General features: G+C 46.8%; 1 long non-coding RNA gene across 3 annotated transcripts in view; it reads right to left on the bottom strand.

Annotated features, from left to right (window-relative positions):
* Positions 1–314: 314 nt before the first annotated feature.
* The window catches only part of LOC144754143 (uncharacterized), a 213,515-nt gene continuing 189,561 nt past the window's right edge, over positions 315–24,268 (bottom strand). For all 3 annotated transcript variants that reach the window (XR_013594671.1, XR_013594672.1, XR_013594673.1), the window contains exon 7: positions 315–747. This is a non-coding gene — a long non-coding RNA (uncharacterized LOC144754143). The remainder of the gene's footprint in view (positions 748–24,268) is intronic.

Here is a 24,268-nt window from a genome sequence, read left to right as displayed (position 1 = left end):
TTATTCATGAACGGCACAATGTTTGAAATGGAGCAGGTCGTAAATGTTTTTTTCTGAAGATTTTCTGCATCTCATTGTCAGCTCGTTGTGTGGAGACAACCCCCTCCACCCTTTTTCTTCTCCTTCAGCTTGGAGTAGCGCGGGACTTATCCATTTTCAATCGTAACATCTGCTTAATCGTGCGGATCAAAACATGGCCGACACAAAACATATGTAATGGGTGGTCTGTTAATCCCTTAGTGCCCACACCGTCATTCGCTTCCCCCCTACCATAATACATTTGCCCATATAATGATAACACCAGACACATTGTATTATGGGTAAAGAACTGCTGCAGGTTTATTTGCGTACAACAAAAGTATGACGTATAGTGAGTTATCTTACGGACGATCCAGGGCAGGCAGCCCCTCGCTGCCCCGCCCGCCTTATGAGCCAGCCAGCACGGTGGGTCGACGCCCGTACAGTGCAACCTTTGCTGATCCCCTTCCGGATCACGTGATCATGTCTTACACTCCCGCCCCTTTCAGGGCGGAGCGTGGTATGGCACAGCCCCGGTTGGTCAGGCCCCCCCAACCGCCCGAAGGATTAACGGGGTGCCGTTGCGGTTTTCCCGGAACCTCCCTGCGGCTCCAGGTCTTTGGCTCAGGCACCCTTACTGTGCCGGGCAGAGGTACCCTTACTGTACTGGTCTGCCGCAGAGGTACCCTTACTGTACCCGTCTGCCTCCAGATCGCCCTGTAACTCCGCCTGCAACACAAAAAAAACATTACTTTATTGGTCTTTATTTCGACAAAAAAGGTGTCATAAAAGAATACACAGTAAAATTCATCATACATCATTACAATTGTTAAAAGGGTACAAAGTGAACATACCATAAAAATCATTCTAAGTAAAAACATTATCTAAAATTCATAGACCAATCAGCCAAGAAAGCCTCTGGCCACCACAAGCCCCAAAACACCTGTGCAAATTGCGTGATTACATTTCATCTCATTATGCCACATATTGTCTTCTGGTTTTCCACATGGCAGCCAAGATTTTCGTAACCGCAAAAACAATTGTTGGCGATCGATCTGTTTTTAATATTCGATAGGAGTGGAAACACTGCCTAATGCCTAGGTTTTTACAGATGGGGATGATCCACTTCTTCCTAGAAATCTTATAGGAAGGGCAGAAAAATACCATGTGTAACTCAGTCTCTAATTCAGCACTGCACGCAGGACAGTTTCTGGGGGCATTGGGATGCCAACGAGTGGTCAAGGCTCTTATTGGCAGGGAGTCATATCTCCATTGGAGATACAGCTTCCTATGACCCTTAGGGCTGATGATATCGAAAGCAGACTCACATTTATAGTGATCTTTTAGACCTAGGAATGATCTCGTCATTGTCCCAATTTGGGCTTTAGTTAGCCAGGCAGACAAATTTTGTTCATAATGCAGACTAACTCCCTCCGGGATATACCCCTACACGCTTCTTCAGGGTTGGTCCATAGTAGAGGGCAACCTAACCTATCAAATTCCTGCCTGATATATTTTAGCCAGGGGAAATTCCAAACGTTTGGGGCTTTTAATAGTTCTGCAAGCTCACGCCTATAACTGGGGAGTTCAGGGGTTACCCAGAAATGCCTCCATAAAGTAAGAGGCTTGAGTCCTAACTCTTCCTTGAGTGATCTAAGTCCCAAGTCCAACCTAAGGGGGAGTAGGGGCGTACTAACGCGCAGGGATACGAACTGCCTTAAAAACCTATTTTCCATAGTGGTGATTTCTGGGAGACAACTGTAGCCCCACAGTTCTCCTCCATAGATCACCGCTCCCCGAGCCTGCATTTTATAGATTTCAAGAGGGGAAGAAATCGGTTTGGAGATAGTTTGCTTTAGAAGTTTGAGAATCCCCCCTGCTTTTTGCGAGAGCTTTAGATGGGTTTTAGTCTGATGTTGTGCCCAGGTCATATTCTCATTAAGAGTTAATCCCAAATATTCGAACGTTTGTACTCTTTCCAAACGAACACCACCTATAGCAGGATTAGGGCGGGATGTTTTCGGTGGATTAAAGATCATGAATTTCGTTTTGGATGTATTTATGGCTAATCCCCGGTCATAACAAAATGAGAGAAAGCCATCCAAGACTCGCTGTATGCCCATTGGAGTCTATGCCAGCAACAGGGTATCATCTGCGAACATGATCGCAGAGATCCCTGCAACAGCGAGTCTTGGGGCGTCTCTATTGGGGACCGTATTCAGGTGGGTGATAACTCCGTTGACATAGAGGCAGAACAGGGTTGGCGCCAAAACGCAACCCTGCCTTACCCCCCTGTCAACGGAAAAGCTAGATGACAGATTGCCTTGTCTCCCACACCTGACCCTTGTGAAAATTCTGTGAGTGGAGGCGTATTAGAATATTTAAAAGGGGGATTGGAATACCTAAATCGCGCAATACACTGCAAAGTTTCCCTCGTGGGACCACATGAAAGGCCGCACGAAGGTCGACCAAAACAGTGTAAAGCGAACCGCCCAGGACTTTGACCGTTTTCCAGAAAAGCATGTTTAATCTGAATATCTGGTCAGTGGTGGATACATTCCTTCTGAAGCCTGCTTGATAATCACTTAAAATTTCTGATTCCTCAACCCAGTCTAAAACACGGTCCAGAATCAGCCTGGTGAAAAGTTTCTGCGACACATCTATTAGGCTGATTGGCCTATAGTTGGCTGGGAGGAGAGGTGACCCCTTTTTGAAGATAGGGACCAATTCAGCTCCCAGCCAAGTATTTGGGAGTGCCATTCCCCCAAGAACTGCATTAAAGATTTTAATTAGATAGGGTGCCCATATCTCGGGTTCCTGTTTATAGAGGTCCCCAGGACCCTATCCAGCCCTGGGGCTTTTCCCGCAGGGAGCTTAGCTATAGCCGCCCGGACCTCCGCTAAGGTGAACCGAAGCTCCAACGGGGCAGAGACTAGAGTACTTGCTACATCAGACAAGTGGACATTCATGCCAGGAATATCCTCCTTATACAATCTAGCAAAGTGTTCCTCCCATACCTCAGCAGCAATGTTGGGTGCTGCCTGCTCTGGCTCGAGTGAGCCAGTGCTCACAATTTGCCAGAACTTGCGTGCGTCTTTAGCCGCAAGAGCTGATGTTAGCTTTACCCATTTCTCGTTCTCCCATTCAGTCTTAGCATGGCGTATGAGGTTCCGGTATTCTTGCCTCTTGGCTTTTATGAGGTCCCTATTATTCTGCTTTAGTGCCATTAGCAGCTCACTTTTCGCCTGTCTACATGCCTTGTTATACCAGGTTGTTTTCCTTGGGGCCCCTCCAGTACTTGGACCTGAGGGATTTAAGATTTCTGTGAGGGTGCTTATTAATAAATTGTGGAGCTTTCCCAACTTTTCATAAAAGTAATTCACAGGATGCTGCTCAATAAGAGCCGCTACATCCTCCAGTACTGGGATTACCTGGGTGTACAGTTTGGCTAACCCGTTTGGATTTTTGACCAGCTTATCCCTTCTTACCCTACGTCTATTACTTGACAGGGTAGACAAATTAGGTACGACAGGTTGCAGTGATCCAATACCCTTATCAGCACCCGGGATTTTGAAATCTAAGATTAGCGGATTGTGATCACTCTCCCCCCCTTTGTGTGACCCTAAAGTCTACTATTCTATTCCAATCCCTGCACTCCACAAGAATATAGTCAAGGCGTGCCCTCCTCCCTGACTGATAAAAAAAGTAAAGGCAGGGGGATTATCAGACTTTATGCGCCCATTACATGCCCTAATCGAGTGGGTCAGCGTCAGTGAAGTGATTTGTACAGCTAGTGGAGTCCATGCTCTTGCCGGAGGACCTGACACTTGGCGGATTTTCCATACATTATCCTCCTCCTGATTAATGGCATCGAGCAGACCGTCCAGTGCTTCCAATTGGGAGTTGAAATCACCTCCCACCACCAACATGGCACCCTCAGGGATATTAGTTAGAAAGGAGGATAATTCTTCAATGGTTTCACATGTCTTGAGTAAATATTGACCACTGCTAATCTGAAACCATTCGGCCACTCTAAAATTACAGACTGGACATCATCTGAGGCTGTATCCATAGTTTTAACACTGCAGCCCAAATGAGTTGCTACCCAAATCATTAACCCCCCAGATGGGCGACCTTTTCCCGCCCATTTGGCAGCAACTGAAAATGAAGCAAATCCTATACGATGTTGATCCTCCCGTGCCCATGTTTCCTGGAATAAACAGATGTCATTCGAGTCTATGTATGACCCCCAGTCAGGGCAGGCCAATTTATTACACAGGCCCGCTATATTCCAGGAAAGGATTTTTAATACATCAAAGCCTGGGGCGATATTAGGGGAATATGTGGGGGGTTCTATAGTGGTAGTACTCAGCTGACCCTTAGGGAAATGATCAGAGGGAGGATTTCCAGTATCAGTGATATCTCCCACTGTGCTCAACTCAACTATAAAGGGGACATTACAACATCCAACCTACATGCTGCCTGCCTCGCTGCTGGGTACGCGGATAGGGTGGGTACAGCGTGTCGATCAGGACAGCAGGCTAGTGAAAGTGGATGATCGTGACCTAAATACCCTGGCCGCCCCCAAGCGAGTGCCCTCCCCTGGGCGCACAGGTGTACCCGCCCAGGGGAGGGGCTAGCAAGCCCACTGGGACTCGCTCTTCCGCCGAAGGGGGTGGGGTGGTGGGAGAAGCTCTGCCTAATGGGCACTAACAGGCTGCCCGCTGAGGGACGCGGGCAGCGGCAGGTAATGAGTTATTAACAAGGGAGAGCCTGATGCTAACAGTCACTTCTTGCTAAACGAGGAGAAGGTCTGAGCACCAGGTGAGAGCTGGAAACATCAATATCTTTAGGAGGCCAGCACCCAGACTTTTTTTCTCTAGGCCAAAAATTAGGCAGCATGCAATTTAATTGGCTGATCATGGCAAGCAGTGGTCTTAACTTTAATTACCAGTGGGCTTAGCAAGAGGGAGACAAAACAGGGACTTGGGAGCCTGTTTGCTTGCTTCCCAGCCTCGGTTCCTATTGGATCTTTGAGGGTGTGTGTTTTTTTATTATAACACGTCATGCTTTACAGTGCACATGTTGTGTGGCACGTCGTGGAGCCAGCGCGTGGGCCTCTCTCTCTCAATTGTTTTAAGGTCGCTGCAGCCCAGGATGCAGAACACAAAAAAGCAAACTTTGAAATACCAGGTGCCGTTTTTGACAGAGATTGATATGTTAAAGCACAGGACATGGACCTAGCAATAAAGATATCCTTTTGATTGTCTGCGGCTTCCAAGCCATGGAGAGCAGCCTGGCTCTGACAGCCAAAGCCTTTTCTCTCTTTTTTTCCCTCGCAAATCCCAGGGTCTCCCTGAGCCAAATCCGAACAGCTGTTGGCCAGACCCCACAGCCAGTCGTGGGAAGCTCCCCCCCCCCCCCCAGCGCTTCCAGATATCTAAAACGCATTTTGTTGTGTAATTATTTAGTGCCCTTCCCACCGGCTGGCGGGGGAGGGGCAGAGCTGTACCCACAAAGTTGAACTGGTGTTTGTTTGCCCCTTGCAGCTGGCACTCTGTGCCCCTGACAGATAAAGTAATGAAAATGGGATGAGTTCATGGGTTTAGCACGTTTCACTCACTATATATCACAGGGCATTAATCCCCAATATTGCCAGATTAAAAGCCCTGGGAATGGAAGAAAGGCCATTTCAGTGGCGCCGAGTGCAGCTTGGTGCGCACCGCTTCTCTGAGACAGAATTGATGCTTCTCTAATTTTAGGATAAAGAGCACAACTAGTTGCGTTTGATAGATATATAGATAGAGAGATAGATAGATAGATATAGATAGTCAAGTCAACAAAGCTTTATTTCGATATGTGATATCATAAAAGCACATTTACAAGTTAAAAACACAGTTCATAATAAATACATTAAAAACAATTTCATCTAAAAGACTTTTTTACAATGTATAGATAAAAAATGTATTAAACTTTAACAGCTTTGTGAATGTTTAAAAACAGTTAATTATACAAATTCTTTATAAAGCCTTTCGTCTGATCAACCATGCCCAGCTCAAAAATTTAGCCAACCCACAGGCTAAAGTTGTACTAGGATCGGCCTTAAGTATTCTAAGTGCAACGGAGTGGTCCCTAGTTTCAAGCTGCAGGCACACAGGTTTAAGCCATTTCAATCTGGGTTTTGTATAAGCTGGGCAGACGAAGAAAAGGTGGGGGATATTTTCAGCGACACCTGCACAGTTTGGGCAATCCGCGTTAGTTTGGTGCGGGGGTTTCCATTTGCTGGTACGAAGAGGAAGGGTACCCATCCTGAATTGGATAAAAAGAGTCCTGTCTCTCGGCTTTGTGATAAAGTCCAGATAGGGCTCCAGGCGAGGTGTATGTTTGTGTTGACGAAATACCTCAGCCTGCCTTGGTTTGGGTCCCTCTGCTCTTGGTCGTCAACCCATGCCCAGAAAGCTCTCTTGGTTTCTACCTTTGATAACACTGCCCCAGACTCCCAAACAGTTAAATGGCCAGTGGCCAAGAGGAGCTTCCTTATGTTAGTTAACCATCCGATCTTATGGGATCCTTGGAGATTCATGACCTCTTAGGCCCTCGGCATACTTGGATTGCTCTGGAGTACGCCATAACTGGGCCCAATATAAGAGAGGACGCAGAGTGACTAGGTCCTTAATTGAACGACGACCCAGATCACTCAAAAGGGGCTTAGTTGGGGTGCCCCTCGGGAGTGAGAGAAGCTCCCTAAAGAACTTGTTTTCTGAAGTGACCAGCACGTCTACACATCCAAAGCCCCAGAGTTCTGCTCCATATAGGGCACAGCCTACGGCTTTAGTAGCATAAATTTCCAGAGCAGGAGCAATGGGCCTAGTGGTGGACGCACGATGTTCCCTCCCTAATACTCCTACTACCCGTTTGTGATTTAAGGCCATTTTATCAATGTGTAACTGCCAGTTGAATTTTTCGGAAATTCTGATCCCCAGATAATCAAACTTTAACGCGCTCCAGTGGCACCCCATCAAGAGCCAAAGTAGATCTAGACGATCTGCTTGGGTTGAAATAGAGGAGCTTAGTTTTGGAGGTGTTAATGACAAGACCACTCATCTTACAAAACAAGCAAAAGCGATCCAACAGCTTCTGTAACCCTGCTGGGGTTTTTGATACTAACAGTGTATCGTCTGCAAAAAGTAATGCGGGGACTTTATCACCTGCCAGGACCGGGGCGTCAGCGTTAATTTCAAGCAGAAAGGAGACTACGCCGTTCACAAAAAGCGTAAATAGTGTGGGTGCCAGTATGCATCCCTGGCGGACGCCTCTACTCGCAGGAATTTTATCAGTTTTTTGCTCCTGTGATCCCCACCTAATGCGGGCGTAGTTTCCATCGTGCATACTGGCCAGGAGGTTCAAAATGGGCAAAGGGATCCCCATCTCCTGCAGGACCAGCCATAGGCGGTCTCGGGGGACCAGGTCAAAAGCGGTCTTTAAGTCAATAAACGCCAAATAAAGACCGCCTTTGCCAATGGTAACCACCTTCCAATGCAAGAGTGCCAACCTAAATGCCTGGTCTATCGTGCTTGTGCAAGCCCTAAAGCCCGCCTGGAACTGTGAGATGATATTTTCTTCTGCCCATGAAAGGATCCTCTCCAGGAGAACTCTACCAACCAACTTCTGACCAGCGTCTATAAGACTTATTGGCCGATAGTTGGCAGGGTTCCCCCTGGACACAAAATCTGAAGGGGTACAGGGGGAGGGGGAATGGGCGAGGCAGCCCCCCACTCAAACAGTATTCAAACAATTAATGCCTCACTCATTTATACACATCCAAGTACAACGTAGACCCGGTAGAAACACAATTTCAATGCTACCAGAAATATGTTATATAACATAAATTCCAAGGTCTGGACGTGTTCAATAAAAATAGAATCACACAGGAACAGAACATTCACCTAGAAAAGTGTGAAGAATAGAGAGCACCTCACGGTAGAACAACCCGAGGGGGTTCCCGGTTGATGATTACCGGTATACCCACTTCTCATCATTGGCAACTCTCTCTATTGTGAAAAGACAAACGTGCACTCAACAGAAGAGTAGTGCGGACGTGAGAATAGTGAAGGAAAAACACAAATAGTGACCAACGTATCAAAACACTGATACCTGTTAGAAGTGTCAAAAGTACACTCAACAGAACCCCAAACAAACCACAACACCAAGAGAAAAATAAATCATTTGTGTAGTGGTGCTTTGCTTGCTGTTACCGTTTTATTCTGATGCAGCAGAGCACTACTAATTAAAAATGGATATTTCATATACCATAAAAGTTCCTTTCCTCAAGCCGACATGTTTCATCGCTCCTTCTATGGCGATTTCATCAGGGCATATGAGGGGTTTATGAGCGGTTTCGGACACGCTGTCCACGTGTCCGAAACCGTGACTCGAACTAATCACAGTCACAGTAGCCGCGTCCCTCCGGCGCTTCCGACGGTCCACCAAGCGCCGGAGGGACGCGGCTACAGTGACTGTGATTAGTTCGAGTCACGGTTTCGGACACGTGGACAGCTGACACGGTGTCCTGAGGAGTGACGCTGGTATGTGCTGACGTAGCGCACTCCAGGTCCAGTACAGGTTGAAAAGACTGAGAATAATAAACCCCTCATATGCCCTGATGAAATCGCCATAGAAGGAGCGATGAAACATGTCGGCTTGAGGAAAGGAACTTTTATGGTATATGAAATATCCATTTTTAATTAGTAGTGCTCTGCTGCATCAGAATAAAACGGTAACAGCAAGCAAAGCACCACTACACAAATGATTTATTTTTCTCTTGGTGTTGTGGTTTGTTTGGGGTTCTGTTGAGTGTACTTTTGACACTTCTAACAGGTATCAGTGTTTTGATACGTTGGTCACTATTTGTGTTTTTCCTTCACTATTCTCACGTCCGCACTACTCTTCTGTTGAGTGCACGTTTGTCTTTTCACAATAGAGAGAGTTGCCAATGATGAGAAGTGGGTATACCGGTAATCATCAACCGGGAACCCCCTCGGGTTGTTCTACCGTGAGGTGCTCTCTCTATTCTTCACACTTTTCTAGGTGAATGTTCTGTTCCTGTGTGATTCTATTTTTATTGAACACGTCCAGACCTTGGAATTTATGTTATATAACATTTCTGGTAGCATTGAAATTGTGTTTCTACCGGGTCTACGTTGTACTTGGATGTGTATAAATGAGTGAGGCATTAATTGTTTGAATAGGGTTCCCCCTGGAACCATTCTTGTAAATGGGGATTACTTTGGCCCCCTTCCAAGAATATGGGACCGGTGAACCTTCCAGCAAGGCATTAGTAAGGAATACAAAAAAGGTGGCCCATTCCTCAACGTTCGCTCTAAATAGGTCGCCCGGTATGCCATCTTGTCCTGGGGCCTTAGCGGGTACAAACTTATTAATAGCAGCCACCACCTCCTTCTCTATCCTAGGGAAAATACCCTGAGCAGGGGCAGCTACCATGAAGACGCTTAGGGGCCCTATACTACCTGTTTCGCCGTCCCCTACATAAAGCTTCCTAAAGTGCTCAGACCACTCCCTGTCGGTTATATGATTGGGGATTTGGTCCGAATCGCAACCATTAGATCTTTGCACCAAGGCCCAAAAGAGCTCGCCATTCTTGGACTGGCTTGCTATTTTTAAACTGTCCCAATGTGAATCCTCCCAGCTCCTCTTTGCATCTAGGATCGCTTGTCTATACTGCATTCTTGCCAGCCGAACCACACCACGGTTATTGGTTTTAATAGCAAGAATCAGACTGTTTTTTTAATCTACAGTTTGTCAAACCACTTTTGTACTGGCTTGGCACTCATCGGGCGCTTTTTGCTGGAGTCTACAAACAAAGTGCCAATCATATCCATAGTCTCAACATAGATAGTTTCTGCTGCAACGGACCCAGCCTCTTCCTTACATGCTGCAGAAAGCCTAATAGTCTGATCACTAAGTATTTCACCTAGGGTACTTAATCTTTGCTCATTCAAAATAAACTTTGGCCATTTGAGGAACCTATTACAGTTAGAAGGTAGGACTGCCTTTGTTAGCATTCTCGATCCAGTAATAGGGTCGCCCACCTTCCTTTCCCACATTTCCAACATTGTAAGGGACAAGGGGTTATGATCACTGTCTATTGATGGTATAATGATCATATCGACCACAAACTTCCATGACCTCCTATCAACCAATATATAATCAATTCTACTTTGACAGGAGACCCTATTGTTTGTATTTGCTCCCGTTACGTCAGAAGACGTACGGCCATTTACAGCTCTTAGCCCAAATTCTAACATTAAGGCGTTCATTTGAATGACCACCGGCGACCATTTCTTCACTGGCACAAGCGACAAGGAGGAGATGCCCCATCTGGCATCCTCCTCATAAACTCCTAAGATGTCTTCCATTGCCAAAGGCTCAAATGAGCAATTTAGATCGCCGGTGACCAATACAAAGGAGTCAGAAGGACAAGAAAGGAGCATTTCAGAGAGGACAGAAATAGAAGATTTAGCCCCCCCTTGGGTGCCTCTAGCATATATATTAAAAAGTTCCCAAGTAATATTGCCCTTGTTGACCTTGAGAGAAAGTCTCATTACATTCGGTAAGGTACATGGACGATGAAAGATCTTGAGATTAAGCTCTGCCTTAATCCAAACCATGAGTCCTCCAGATGGGCGACCTCGAACAGACGAGGTAGCAGGTACATAAAAACAAGAGAAACCAGGCTTATAAAAAAGGTTCAAGGCACCATGTTTCCTGAAATAGACACAAATCATACCCATCAATAAAATCATTCCAGTCCGGTAAACAGCTTATTACGCAAGCCTGCAACATTCCATGAGATGAGTCTAAGATTACTGGTTAGACCTTTACAAGTGATTAAGGGCCAGAAGTAGGAGCCAAAATACCGGTCGGTATCGGCAGATTTCGGCCGTTACCGACCGGTATTTAAGAATTGGTACGTAGGGGCATATTTTTACAGAATCGGTAAATTTACCGATTCTGTAAAATACCGAATCGGTATTTTTACCGATTCGGTAAATCTCAGATGTAGGTGGGACTCTTCTGAGTCCCAAAGGCCCTACAAATTCAGTATTTTACCACCCAATCCAATTGGGTGTTAAAATACCGAATTCAGGTGTGCATGCACATGTGTGCATGCACACCTAGCCATGTGACAGACAGACATGCCCTTAGGGCATGTCTGTGTGCCACATGGCGCACATGCCTATTTGTGGGGTGCTAGAGGGTGTCAAATTGACACCCCCTGCACCCTTGCAGAATTCGGTATTTACAGATTCGGTAATTACCGAATCGGTATTTCCCATTGATTCCTATGGGCTTCACAGCCCATAGGAATCAATAGGGAATACTGAGTCGGTATTTACCGAATCGGTAAATACCGAATTTTAACGATTCGGTATTTCCACATCTGGAAATACCTACATCTCCCCCCTTCATATTTACCGATTCATAAATACCGAATCGGTAAAATTTGGTATTTATGAATCGGTAAATATCATTTACCTACATCTAGCCCTAAGACACTTGAGGATTGATCTGAGACCCGGCCATTAATGTTGTTAACCCTTTGAGGAGCGGAGACAAGAGTTAGTATTTCAGAGCCCGGAGACTGGGGTAGGACGGGAGGGCCAAGAGTGCAGCTAACTATGGGGGAAGGAGAGCTAGTTGGTGCTCCTTCTCGAACCTGAAATCAATCGACAGCCTCCAAACAGCTGAATCGATTTAGAATAGGGGTTTGGTTTAAAGAAAATAAGGGCTTACACCATCCCCCTGGGTGATCCCCCTCCCATTTCGCTGCACTAGTGTCCACCCATCCACTGCTGAGGTAAAGTGGCCTGGGGGATAGAAATAGGTCAGTGGGAGAGGGCGAATGCTAACTCCTGGGCTGGGATGTCTCCAGTTACAGATATACTCAAACATTATCGGGTCATTAAAATTGACCAGAACACAATCCCCCCATATATTCTTAGCCAGATGTCTCACCCATGGCACCCTCCGGACCATCAATATTTTACACACTATATGTGGTAGCAATGGTCTATTTTTATTCAGCCAATGGGCAACCCTGTTCCTCAAAGCTGGGGAGATTCAACTTCGTGCTTACCTAGTTCCAGGACCCCTGCAAGAACTACCACAAATTAACAAACTTCCGGGGGTAGATTGAAAATATTTTTATCCCTGGGAACCTGGGCTATAGGGACCCCTCTACCCTCGCTCAGTTGAAGTATGTTATGCTGGCATGATTTACTGACAGCAGCTGCATCTTTGCCGGAGGCTGTAGCTGGTGCTTGGTGGGCTGTGGACAACATCAGCGGGTCTCTCGAGACAGCCGGGGTATTCCCCCCTCACTTTTTCTAGCGGGTGAGCAACCTTGAGTGGAGCATCCTTTTTTGAGATATCAATAATTCCCCTTAGATCGAACTCCATTTTTTCTAAGTGTTGTTCGCTTCTACTAAGTCTATCCTCTACTGGGCGGAGGAGAAGTCTGAAAGTGTTGCATATAATAGTCAACATGGGGTCCATCAACTCTGCCCTTACAGTCGGGCTTGCCCCCCCACTTGCAGCTTGTAATTATTTTCGAAAGGGGGTTGGTTTAGCTGCGGGTGTGGCTTCAAATTCCGAGGCATCCGCAGCGGGCTTTCCTGTAGCGGGATTTACTCTAACCTTTTGCGGTGCTTTCTTTTTCTTCCCGCCATTATTAGACAACCCTTGCTTGTACTTAGGAATAGCCCCTGGGTGTCTCACACGTAATTGTCTGGTGTTATGCTCTCCTACGGTGCTAGGCACAGATGGTAACTTGTGGGGAGACAACAATGATTCAGAGACCGTGGACTGGTCCCCAGAGGAAACATGATTAGTGTCTGGAGGTGGTAGATGTATAATCGGGGATTCTAGAATTACTAGTGCACCAAGACCAGAATTTTGGCCTGGTTGAACAGGAGTCCGTGCATTGGCATTATGCCCCATCGAGGACCTTCTGGCGATCATTAGATCCTGGGATACACGACGTTCCATCAGCGTGATCCCCTGGTCTATCACAATTTACCCTAGTTATAAACTGGTCCATTGTTCCTGTGAGATTATTATTGTGCTCTCTAACTCTAGACTCCTTTGGGGGCATGTTAAAGGCAATGTATCAATAGAAGGCAGTGCAGTACTCACAAAGCAATCCCCCCCCGGGGTGGAATGAAGGGGGGGTGGCCCGTCCTTGTCTGGTCTTGAACAGGCTTAAATGGGCCCGCCCTAGGCCCGGGCTTCGCCCGCACGCGACTCGCGGGGCGAAAGGCGTTCCTCGGTTTTCACGTGCCTCAGGGCGCTCTGATGGCGTCACTCGCGTCGGGGCACCTGGGAATTGAAGTCCCTGCCCTCGCGGCGGCGCTACAAGCCAGAGAAAGCCGTTCCCCTCACGGCGATTCTGCGAACCCAGGAGTCGTTGGCATAAGCAAGCACCCCCAAACACTGAAATAAAGGCTCCCACTGAGCGCTCGGCGCTCCTCTGTTTTCACGCGCCTCCGGGCGCTCTGATGGCGTCACTCACGCGCCGTAGCCGCCGGGGCACCTGGGGATTGAAGTCCCTGCCCTCGCGGCGGCGCTACAAGCCAGAGAAAGCCGTTCCCCTCACGGCGATTCAGCTAACCCAGGAGTCGTTGGCAGCAGCAAGGGTCCCCAAACTCTGAAATAAAGGCTCAATACACACATCCCCTTACAGACAGGTTATGAGAATAATCACAAATTGGAAAACAGGGGACCCCTATATACTTAATGGACTTGCTATACATAGGGGAAAAGGCACTATAGGAAAAGGTCTCTAGCTAAGTCAATAATTGGCTGTAAAGACACACAACTACTTGGAAAGCCCAGTCATTTATATTGTACAGTTATAACCTATGTCCGACATATTTTAAAAAAACAGTTTGAATTGAATATACATTTATTTTTATAAGATGATATATATTTTTACAGAAGAACTTTCTTTTGATAATCAAATCACACCATTGTTATTATTTCATGATTACATATATGGTAATGAAAACACAGTACACACTAAAACAGACAAGTTGATGGAGGCAAGGCGGTAGTATCGACTACGCGCATTTCGGCATTATCGCCTTCATCAGGTCACCGTCTTATTGTACTGTCCGTAAAACCATGAGGACGCGATGAAATAGTCCAAAGATGTTGTCACTGTTGCCACAGGTAACTATTAATAAGGACGGATTCAGCGTCCCGAAACCAGAGCCGGAATGAATCTAAGGTGAATGATTATAGATCAGAGACAAAGGTGTCGTGGGTCGCCAGAGATGCTTCAAAGTTCAAACGACGCTCAGGATAAATTTGAGACCAAAAGATATTTCTAGAATGCCAGAGTTGGCTGGACGGAAAATCTCTAGATGTAATGGATGATCTGCCTTCAAAGTAGAGCAGGACGCCGAATGTATCTATTATGAAATGGTTGTCTTCTATCTTGAATAGTGCTGCCAAAACCGGGGAGTCCGTATGCGCCAAACGTCCGCTAGATCCTGACTATCTGTATACATATCAGTATTGATCAGCTGATAGACTACATCAACTACCATTCGAACTCCTCTGCCCTGACGAAGCTCCCGGGGTGGGAGTGAAATGCGTTGGCTGTTTTGTGCATTTCTGAAAATAAAGGAAAAAATACTTTTTTTTTTAAACTACATGTTTCTGCAATTCACTTCCTGAACTGGTGCTGCCTCTACATATATATACACATATATACACATATATATACATATATATACATATACATACATACATACATATACATACACATACATACATACATACACACACGTGTGTACCTATACATATGCGTGTAAATATAAATGCACATGTGTGTTTATATTTCCATGGTTACGCAAAAACTAGGACGGGTCCGACAAAAGTAACATGAGACTTTAGTCCTACTTTTATGTTTAACCGGCCCGGTTTTTGTTTCTCAAACTCTGGTCACCCTATTCTGCTGGGACCCACAATCTCCAGCCCTATTCGAGGGTCTTTACTGTGCCTGCCTCGAAGGGGCTTGAATAAAATATAGCGCTTGACGGAGATGCTCGTGTGTGATGATATCAGTGTGGCGCACATTACAAAATCAGTGGTCAATATTGCATGATTGGGCAGTATTATGGCCTCGGTAGTCATCTATTTGATTTATGCAAGCATGAAGAGGCGGACAGGCTTCGTCACATATGATGTTTGGAGTGTGTTGCTTTTTCTTTTTATAGAACAGGTATTACTTTAAATCAAACTCATTTAACTTCCTGGTGTACTTACACAATATACCCCACAAACTCTCCAGAATCACCTCTAAACACGGAACACAGTCCCAAATAAAATCACACACTTCACGTGCTGGGCGAGGAGGCCACCGGTCCAGGGGTGCAGTGCTGGTCGCACGTGTGGTGAAGCACGCAGGCTGGGGTGTATGGAGCAGTCAGTGCCTGAGGGTAAGTGGCAGCCCTGAATGAACACGACTTGTAGAACAGACTCCTCGGCCCTGCACAGTCCTATGCTGAAATGCGTGGTCCTGGGGTGGAGTCTGCAGTGCTGACCAAAACTGTTGTTTTACAATATAGTGAACTGTCCTTGTGTTAAGGGCACAGCCCTATGCTGAAAAGCTTCTTCCTGCGGCGGAGTGTTCAGTGCTGAGGGAATACGCATCGTTTTACAACGAAGTGAGCTGCCCTTGTGAAATGCACAGCTGTATGATGAAATGCTTGGCTATGGGGTGGATGTCCAGTCCTCAGGTAGAGGGTTTTTATGTATTTATAAAGTTTTGTATAGCGCTAGCTAGACCCGTGGGAATCAGAGCGCTTTACATACACAGAGGAAAAGGAAAAATGCATAAACAGAACATCAGGATCCACCAGGATAGAAATACAATTGGATGAATATAACAGAACAAGAGGATACAATAGGGATATAGGCAAGGACATAATACTCAAGTATCCAGTGAGCGGGAAAAGACGCAGGTGGTTGACAGTCAGCTAGATAGGGAGGTGGCGGTCCCCGGGGCTGCAGGGGCCCCCGCGTGCCCCCACAAATGATGTAAAAAGTGCCCCGGGACCTGGCCCACCGGGGGCTTTTATTACATGCAGCACGGGAGCCCGCACTGCTTTTTTTTTTAAATTTCGGGATAGCTATTTCCGCTGAAATAATTTTTTTAAAAAAATGCTTTTTTGGCCCTGGGGTCCTTGTGGGACTCCCTGAGCAGGCCTAGGGGGTCAGGGTGTTTCTACCCTGCCCCGTTTTTTAGATTGCGCACTTTGTTTTTTCTGTTTTTTTCTGACTCGGTTCTTCAGAGTCAGAAAATGGCTGCCAATACTTCCTTGTTTGGAGTGTTGGCAGCCAATCCGAATCGAGCTCGTGAGGATCTGCGGCCCTTGATAAATATATTTCCTATTTTCTCAGGATCTACTGAACGGATTTACACCATAAAAAAAAGGTCTCTTTCTGAACCAAGGGCTACCTTTTTACCAAATTTGGTGTAATTCCATTCAGCAGTTCAGGCTGTAGTAGGGTCTAAACTTTCCTATGGAAAAATGCATAGGGAAAACAAGTTGAGACCCCCTTTTTCTCAGCCCCCACTTGACGAATGAACCAGAAACTTTCAGAACTGGAGCAGACGTAAGTAATACAAATTTTGCAAAGATTCGTCAACCGGCGCCAAAGTTACTGTGAAAAGAAAAAATGCTAAATGAATAGAAACTTGTTCCTAACTATAACTCCCTGCTGGTGACTGCTGTTAGGCAGTCAAAACGAGTCATGCTGGTCACTTGTCTTAAGAATTGGTGATGTTGATTTTATACCATAAATAAATCAAGATTTTGCAACTACCATTTAGCACGGTGTGGTCCGTACCTTCAAATCCAGTCAATATGGAGTGAACGAGGAGGTGTGTGTGTGTAGGTCTATATCTATATCACCGCTCCATTAGCATCTCTCCCAGCGCACTCAAGGACGGGTGCCCAATCTGACCTCCTTCGCCCTCCTCGACGTCCGTTGCTTCCTCTGGCCCCTCAGCGATGTTATCCTCTTCTCCACTGGAGAGGCCTAGCTCGTAGAGAGTCGGAGGAAGCCCTTGTATCTTGTGGTGGGCCCTTCGCCATCTCGCTCTCTCACATGTAGGGTCTTGAGTGTGAACGCCGAGCAGGCATTGCAGTCCTCGCTTGGATGGTCGAGGGGCAGGCAGAGGTTGCACACCGGGTGCTGGTCCTTCTGTGCGTACTTGTGCCTGCAGTATTTATATAACTTGAACAGAGTTTTTTCCATCACTTCGCCCAGGGGGCCCCCTGTGTGCACATTCTCCATGTAATCCGTCGAACCTCTGCTCTCTCTCCTTCTGCTTCGCTCCGGTCACTTGGCTCGCTGACCGGCTGCCCTTTTCTCGCTGTTTGTGATTTTCCGGTTCTCTTCTCCAAAGTTCTGGAGCTCCTTAGTTGACGACCCAGAGGCGGAAAAAAGAATCTGAAGTTGGCGCCCAAGGATGGGTGCTTCCGCAGGAAGCGCGTCAACGTCATGAAGAGACACCAAATGGTCCATGGAAAAAAGAAAAATGACAATTCCGGACCAAACCACGAGATGGCGGAATAATGCACCACATAGTTAATCCAGAAAGATTCACGCTGCAAAAATTGAGTTGTTAACCTTCCCAGATTTGGATCATGTTAGAATCGGCGGCCTCTAATCTGCAGAGGTATACACTTCTGACAAATAGGGACCCACCTCCTCTAGTCAGGGCAAGGGGATTACACACTCAGATAACGCCCGGCTCACCCCCTTGGTAGCTTGGCAGAGCAGACAGGCTTATCAAAGAGGTAGTGTGTTAAGCATTTATGACCATATACAGTAATAAAGTGAAACACTACAGATGGACACAACACAGGAGTTATTATAAAAATAAGTCTTTTTATATAAGGCTAAGCACAAGACCAAATGACAAAAATATTAAGCGTGGGCGTAAAATCCGTTCCGCTCGCGGATTTTTCGGATTTTCGGTAAATCCGCAATCTGGGAACTCTCGCGGATGTAGCGAAAATACGCGAATCCGCGCGCTGCGGATTTTTTGCTTGTGTTCGCACTGCTCGCGGTCCGCGGCGCGGGCAGCAACAATCTCGCACTCGCGAAAATTACAAAAATTACAATTGGGGAGGGGTGAAGGAAGTGGCCCAGTCTCCAACTTCCTGTTCCTGTCCAGCAAGCTCCTCCCATAGGGGTGGGGTGAAGGAAGTGCCCCAGTCTCCAACTTCCTGTTCCTGTCCAGCAAGCTCCTCCCATTGCTTAGTCCATTTCCTGGCCACTTTGAATTCGATCTTGACTGGGAAGGATCACTTTTTGTGGATGCTGCTGGATATTTGGCTTTGAGGCCTTTTGGATTCGAAATTTGATTTCACAAGTAAGTTGATAAGTTGATGTTTGTTTGTGGTGATTTTTGTGTGTGTTTTTCGACTTTTTGGGGTGGGGTTGGGGGCTGGCTATGTTGGTGGGAGGCCATTTTGAGGCATGGTCCTGCAGGTCCTGGCCATGTGGATGGGGTCAAACAGCCATTTTGAAGTCGGGCAGTGTGCTTTGTGCCCTAGGCCCACCCAGTCTGCTCTGATTTCTTTCATTATGCCCAGGGGGCCTAGAACTCCCGCGGATTTACCGAAAATCGGATTAAAAAATGTTTTTTGCCTGTGTTCGCACTGCTCGCGTCCCGCGCAGCAACAATCTCGCACTCGCGAAATTGTAAAAATTACAATTCTGCACATGAATTGAAAACCACCAGGCTTAGTTATGGGTGCATGCATGATACAACTGTTTTGTTGAATTTTAACAGGATTCTGGCCAGGGCATGGATGGCATTGGATTGTGGTGATTTTTGTGTGTTTTACGACTTTTTGGGGTGGTGTTGGGGGCTTGCTATGTGGGTGGGGGCCATTTTATTGCCTGGTCCCGTGTGGGTGGGGGTCTAGGGGCCATTGTTAAGCCAGTTTGTGTGCTTTGTGCCATAGGCCTGCACCCAGTGCGCTCTGATTTCATCCATTATGCCGAGGGGGCCCAGAATCGGTCTGTTCGCGGATTTTGCTGGTTTTTCGCCACGTTCGCGTCGTGAAGCAACAATCTCGCACTCGCGAAATTGCAAAAATTGCAATTCTGCACCAGAAAACCACCAGCAGGCAGCATAAACCTTCTGAAACTTGATGGATGGCATTGGATTGTGGTGATTTGATTTGTGTTGTGTTTTTTGACTTTTTGGAGTAGGGGTTGGGGGCTGGCTATGTTGGTGGGGGCCATTTTGAAGCATGGTCCTAGCCATGTGGATGGGGGTCAAGCGGCCATTTTGAAGGCAGGCAGTGAGCTTTGTGCCATAGGCCTGCACCCATTTTGCCTTGCTTTCACCCATTGTGCCCAGGGGGAGTCAGTGGTACTGGTGAAACTACAACCCTCTCTGTGTGTGCTCTCTTGGATCAATGTTAAATTCCTGTTTCCCAAAAATTTAGCAATTCTTATTTTTGATATTTCCATAGTGTGTGGTGTGCACGTGTGTATTCATAAATGCCTACTTGCAAACTATTAATTGTAGCGCTACATATGCAACATATATTTTACTGATGTTCCTCTGTCTTCGTTTGCTTTTAGGTGCACAAAGTCAATAACTCCGCATCATCGTTGAGCAGCAGTGCCAGGAAGAAGTCCTGCTGCGGCCTGCTGTTCCGACATCTGAAGAAGATGGCTCCAAAAAGAGGTGCCCGTAGCTCCTCTTGCAAGAAAGATGTCTCTACTAAGGAGAAGAAGCAGCAAGTGGCACCACTTACCAAGGAGACTGGTGGCTCGACCACTAAATTTTTGTGGAAAAAACAAAGGTCCACCATGAGTGCTGCACAGGTAGCCTGTTTAGTGGTTCAATCACCAACGACCAGTGATGTTGGCTCATCGCAAGAAAGTAGCAGCACACCATCAGCACAGGTTGGAACTCATCTCACAAGTACTATTCAACAACCAAAGCCGCAACAACAACTGCATGGGCTACTAGTACAAGCACAAGTACATGCGCAAGGAGCTGTCCGAGAAGGAGCTGGCCGAGAAGGGGAGGTCCATGGAGAGTTGCCAGTAGAGGTCAGTGAAGAGGCCCTTGTAGCGGCGCATGGATCGGTGCAAGTGCCTTACAATGGTTGTTCTTCCAGAAGTAGGGGCACAGGAGGAAATTGACTTTGGAGCCGGGGTATCATGTCAGGAAGACGAAGGCACTCCTCTTGAGGATTCATTTTCTCCCAGCTCCCCAGCAAGGAAAAGATCAAGGAGTGCGTGTAGAAGTTCCTCTTCAAGCCCCGCTCCATCAGATGATGATCTGGATCTAGATTGGCAACCATCTCCGACGTCTGAGAGGGAGGCACACCATGAGCTGCGAAAGGTATCAAATGTTAAAAGGAAGGGCCCTGGAAAGCTCATACTTATGGATCCAAACGTCGGACTTGATGAAGTGGTGCATTCTGATGTTGTTGAACAGGATGACAGCAATGACCTAGTCATCACACACGTCATTCCAGCCACACCAGCCATGCAGCAGACAGACATTTATACCCTATCCCGACGTCATGCTGAGCGTGACCCTGGCGACGTGGCACTGGTAGCACCACCAACGCAGTCAAGTAGTACAACAAGTTCAACAAAACCTACAGCTCCCATATTTTCTCCCCAGAGGGGAACTCCATCCAGCTCGACTCCCTCAAGTAGGGTTGCTGCAATAATTGCACAACCCAGTAGATGTCTGCAAGGCTCATCCACCACTGCTTCATCTGGCATTGGCAGTATCACCTCGTGCGGCAAAACCAGAAGTTTCCAGTCCCCAGTTTGGAACTTTTTTAGTGTCCATGCAAAGTATGATAACTTAGCCATTTGTTCCATTTGTAAGACTAGAGTTAGCCGTGGTAAGCCTGGTACCAACTATGGTACCGGAGGCCAGATAGGTCATCTTCAAAGAAGGCACAGTATGGAATGGTTTGCGCACCTAGCAAACATCGAGGGAAAGCAATCCCAAAGGTCAAGTGGCCAAAATATACCCGTACTAGATGTTTCATCTGAAGATGACGGGGAGGTAGAAGAAGCGTCAGACATTTGTCCGGTTGCACCCAGTACCCCTGGCAGCACCACACCCTCCGCAACACATAGGAGGCACACAGTCTGGGAGACACACCAATGCGGAAAATGTCAACACTGAGCAGAACTGGGTCGAAGAAGGCATCAGCATCATCCAGTAAATTTGTCCAGCGCACCATTACAGCCATGTTCTCCTCAGATGCGTCATTTCAACGCAACCACCCAATTGTGCGCCTGTATAACACTAAGCTGGCTAAAATGCTAGCGGTGGACCTTCTCCCTTTTTCGTTTGTCGAAGGTGTGGGTTTCCTTGAACTCGTGGCAACACTGGCCCCTAAATGGAAGGTTCCTAGCCGGTTCTATTTTGCCAGGGTTGCTGTTCCAGCACTACATAAAGAGGTGCTTGAGTTGATTAGGGCAGCTTTGCAGAAGAGTGCTGTTCACACTGTACACCTGACAACAGACATGTGGACCAGTTGCCAAGCCCTTGATTACATGTGCATCACTGCACACTGGGTCTCTTTTTCAGGGGTTGCAAAACAGATAAATGCAGGTGGTGACTTGGTCGAGATTTTTAAGGGTGCTCGTAAACATGCAACATTAGCCATGTTTGGCATGGAGAAAAGTCATACTGCAGACAACATTTTGGATGACTAACAAAAAGGTCTCGCAATGGCTGCCCCCAAGAAAATGCAAGGTTGGTTATGTTTCTACTGATAATGGCAGCAATGTAGTTAAGGCCACGGAGGACGGTGACTATTTCAGAGTGGCGTGTTTGGCGCACTGTATAAACCTGGTCGTGCAAAAGTTCTTGAAAAAAGAAATTGCAGTCGACAAAATACTGACCATCTGCAGAAGAATATGCACACATTTCAACCATTCTTTTAAGGCCCGGAAGGAGCTGAGGCGCAAGCAAAATGAACGTAGTATGCCAGTGAAAGCACTTATCCAGGAGGTGGCAACACGTTGGAACTCAACCTTCTACATGCTTGAGCGTCTGTATGAGCTGTTTCCAGTAGTCAATGAGTAGGTCTACAACCTTAGTGGTGGTGCGACAGAAATGATGCTAGCGGTGGAGTAATGGCAGCTAGTTAAAAGCCTGACAGACATGCTTCGTCCTTTTGAGGTCTTCACGCGTGAAGTCAGCAGGGAGGACTGTTCTTTGAGCAAATCTATCCCATTGTTGCTGAAGCTCGAGCACCAAGTCAAGGTGGTGTCTTCAAAATTAAAGGACGCTGGAAAGAATGAAGCATATGAGTTGGCGCAGAGATTATTACAACGCCTAGTTAGCAATGAACGGCTTGTAAATATCAAGAAACAACAGCACTACATTTGTGCTACTATTCTGGATCCACGTTACAAAAAGCCATTGTTTGGCAAAGTATTAATTCCTTTTGAAACATCAGATGTTACAGAGTACAAACTTTGGCTAACTCAGTCAGCCATTCCTTTTGAAAGAGAGTGCAAGGAAACTGTAGGAGAAGACAGTACTACTAGTGAATCAGCAGGCCATTAGGCATCCCAAAAAAGCACTTCTGCATCTGTGCCTGTGGCAGAAGTGAGTGTCTTTTCCTCTGAGCCGTTAACCACACCAGCAACCGTATCATCTGCACCAGGCCCAGGCGATATGTCTGAAGAGGATTGGCTAAGTCAGCTAGGGTTTCCTTGTCCCAGAAAGGACACAGAAGTGCAAAGTACAGGAATCCGGGAGAACATTGTTTCAATGGTGCAGGCCTATCTGGATGACTCAACAGCGGTCAATATTACTGAGGACCCAATTGGCGTATTGGCATGGGAAAAGAAACATATGGCAAGAGCTCACCAACCTGGCTATCAATTACTTGTCTTGCCCACTCGCAAGCGTGTCTTCAGAACGTGTTTTTAGTTCTGCTGGTGGCATTGTGACTTCCAAAAGGTCCCGCCTCTTGCCCGCAAATGTGGAGCGGCTCACCATGATAAAGATGAACCAGCACTTCATACCACCAGATTACAAAGTTCGAGAATGCACGCAGGAAGAAGAGGAGGACGCCGACCTACCTGAGGGAAGTTTTCCTCAGTTACCAGAAGTACTACCGACTCAATTTGCAGAGTTTGAGGACGAGCTCTGCTTCCCTGACAGCGAGTTCTGAAAATGAGTCAATGATTCATTAACTTTATTTTTCGTCCTTATTCACTGTTATTCATGTGTGTGTCTTTCTTTAGCAAGTGCTTGATCACATTCACAACAAAACTGTAATCACCCCATCACAAGCAACAACAAGCCCATCAGCAGACCTGTCTTGATTTTGATGCCGCAGCATTCCTCATTTGGCCAATTACACGTGAACCAACACGATGACCGTGTTCAGTAAAACGAACTTACTGCAAAACCACCACCCACCAGGCTCAAAAGTAGTAAAAAACAGGTATGCTCAGATAAAGTTTGAAAAAGTATATTTTTATATCCCTAACAAAATAATCTCCCGCAAGACCCTCCCTAACCCCAACAAATAAATAGTCCTTCAAAAGTCCCCAAAAACGCCAACTCCCAATTCCCACCCCTCAAAAGTCTCTAAAAAAGGGGCAAGGGACACTAAGGATGCATGCTGTGGACTTTGGCCTCCAGGGCATCATGCCTTAGGGCCAGGGCATCGTACTGCTCCCGGAGGATGGCGTGGTCTAAGCGGAGGCCCTCCAACAAATTTTGATGTTCCTTCAACTTGCGGACCTCCGCCTCCAGGTCGGACACTCTGTGGGTTGCACGGCGCAAGCGAGCCTTGAGAGTACTGTGAGGGACAGCCTTTGATGCTCGGCGGTGGCGTCTGCCAGCCCGGCTCCGTACCGCCGGAGCACTGCGCTGACCGGCAGAAAGTGGGGGCGCGGAGGAGGATGCAGGTGTCCCATTAGATGTACTGGACTGCGTGTCCTCCCCCTCCAGTTCCACCAGCCGCCGATATTCCGCAACAGTGGCATCCAGCCTCCGTTGCCGGGCCAGTAGAGCCTGCATACTCCTGGATGGTTTGGATGTTTTAGTACGACCAACTATATGAAGAAAGAAAGACAATCTGTAACCAATGCTCTTTAAGAATATGATTAACACAAAATGATTCAGCAG

This window comes from Lissotriton helveticus, chromosome 5_1, assembly GCF_964261635.1.
Source record: "Lissotriton helveticus chromosome 5_1, aLisHel1.1, whole genome shotgun sequence".
In the NCBI taxonomy this organism is placed as follows: domain Eukaryota; kingdom Metazoa; phylum Chordata; class Amphibia; order Caudata; family Salamandridae; genus Lissotriton; species Lissotriton helveticus.
This window is presented reverse-complemented; position numbering and strand designations above follow the sequence as displayed.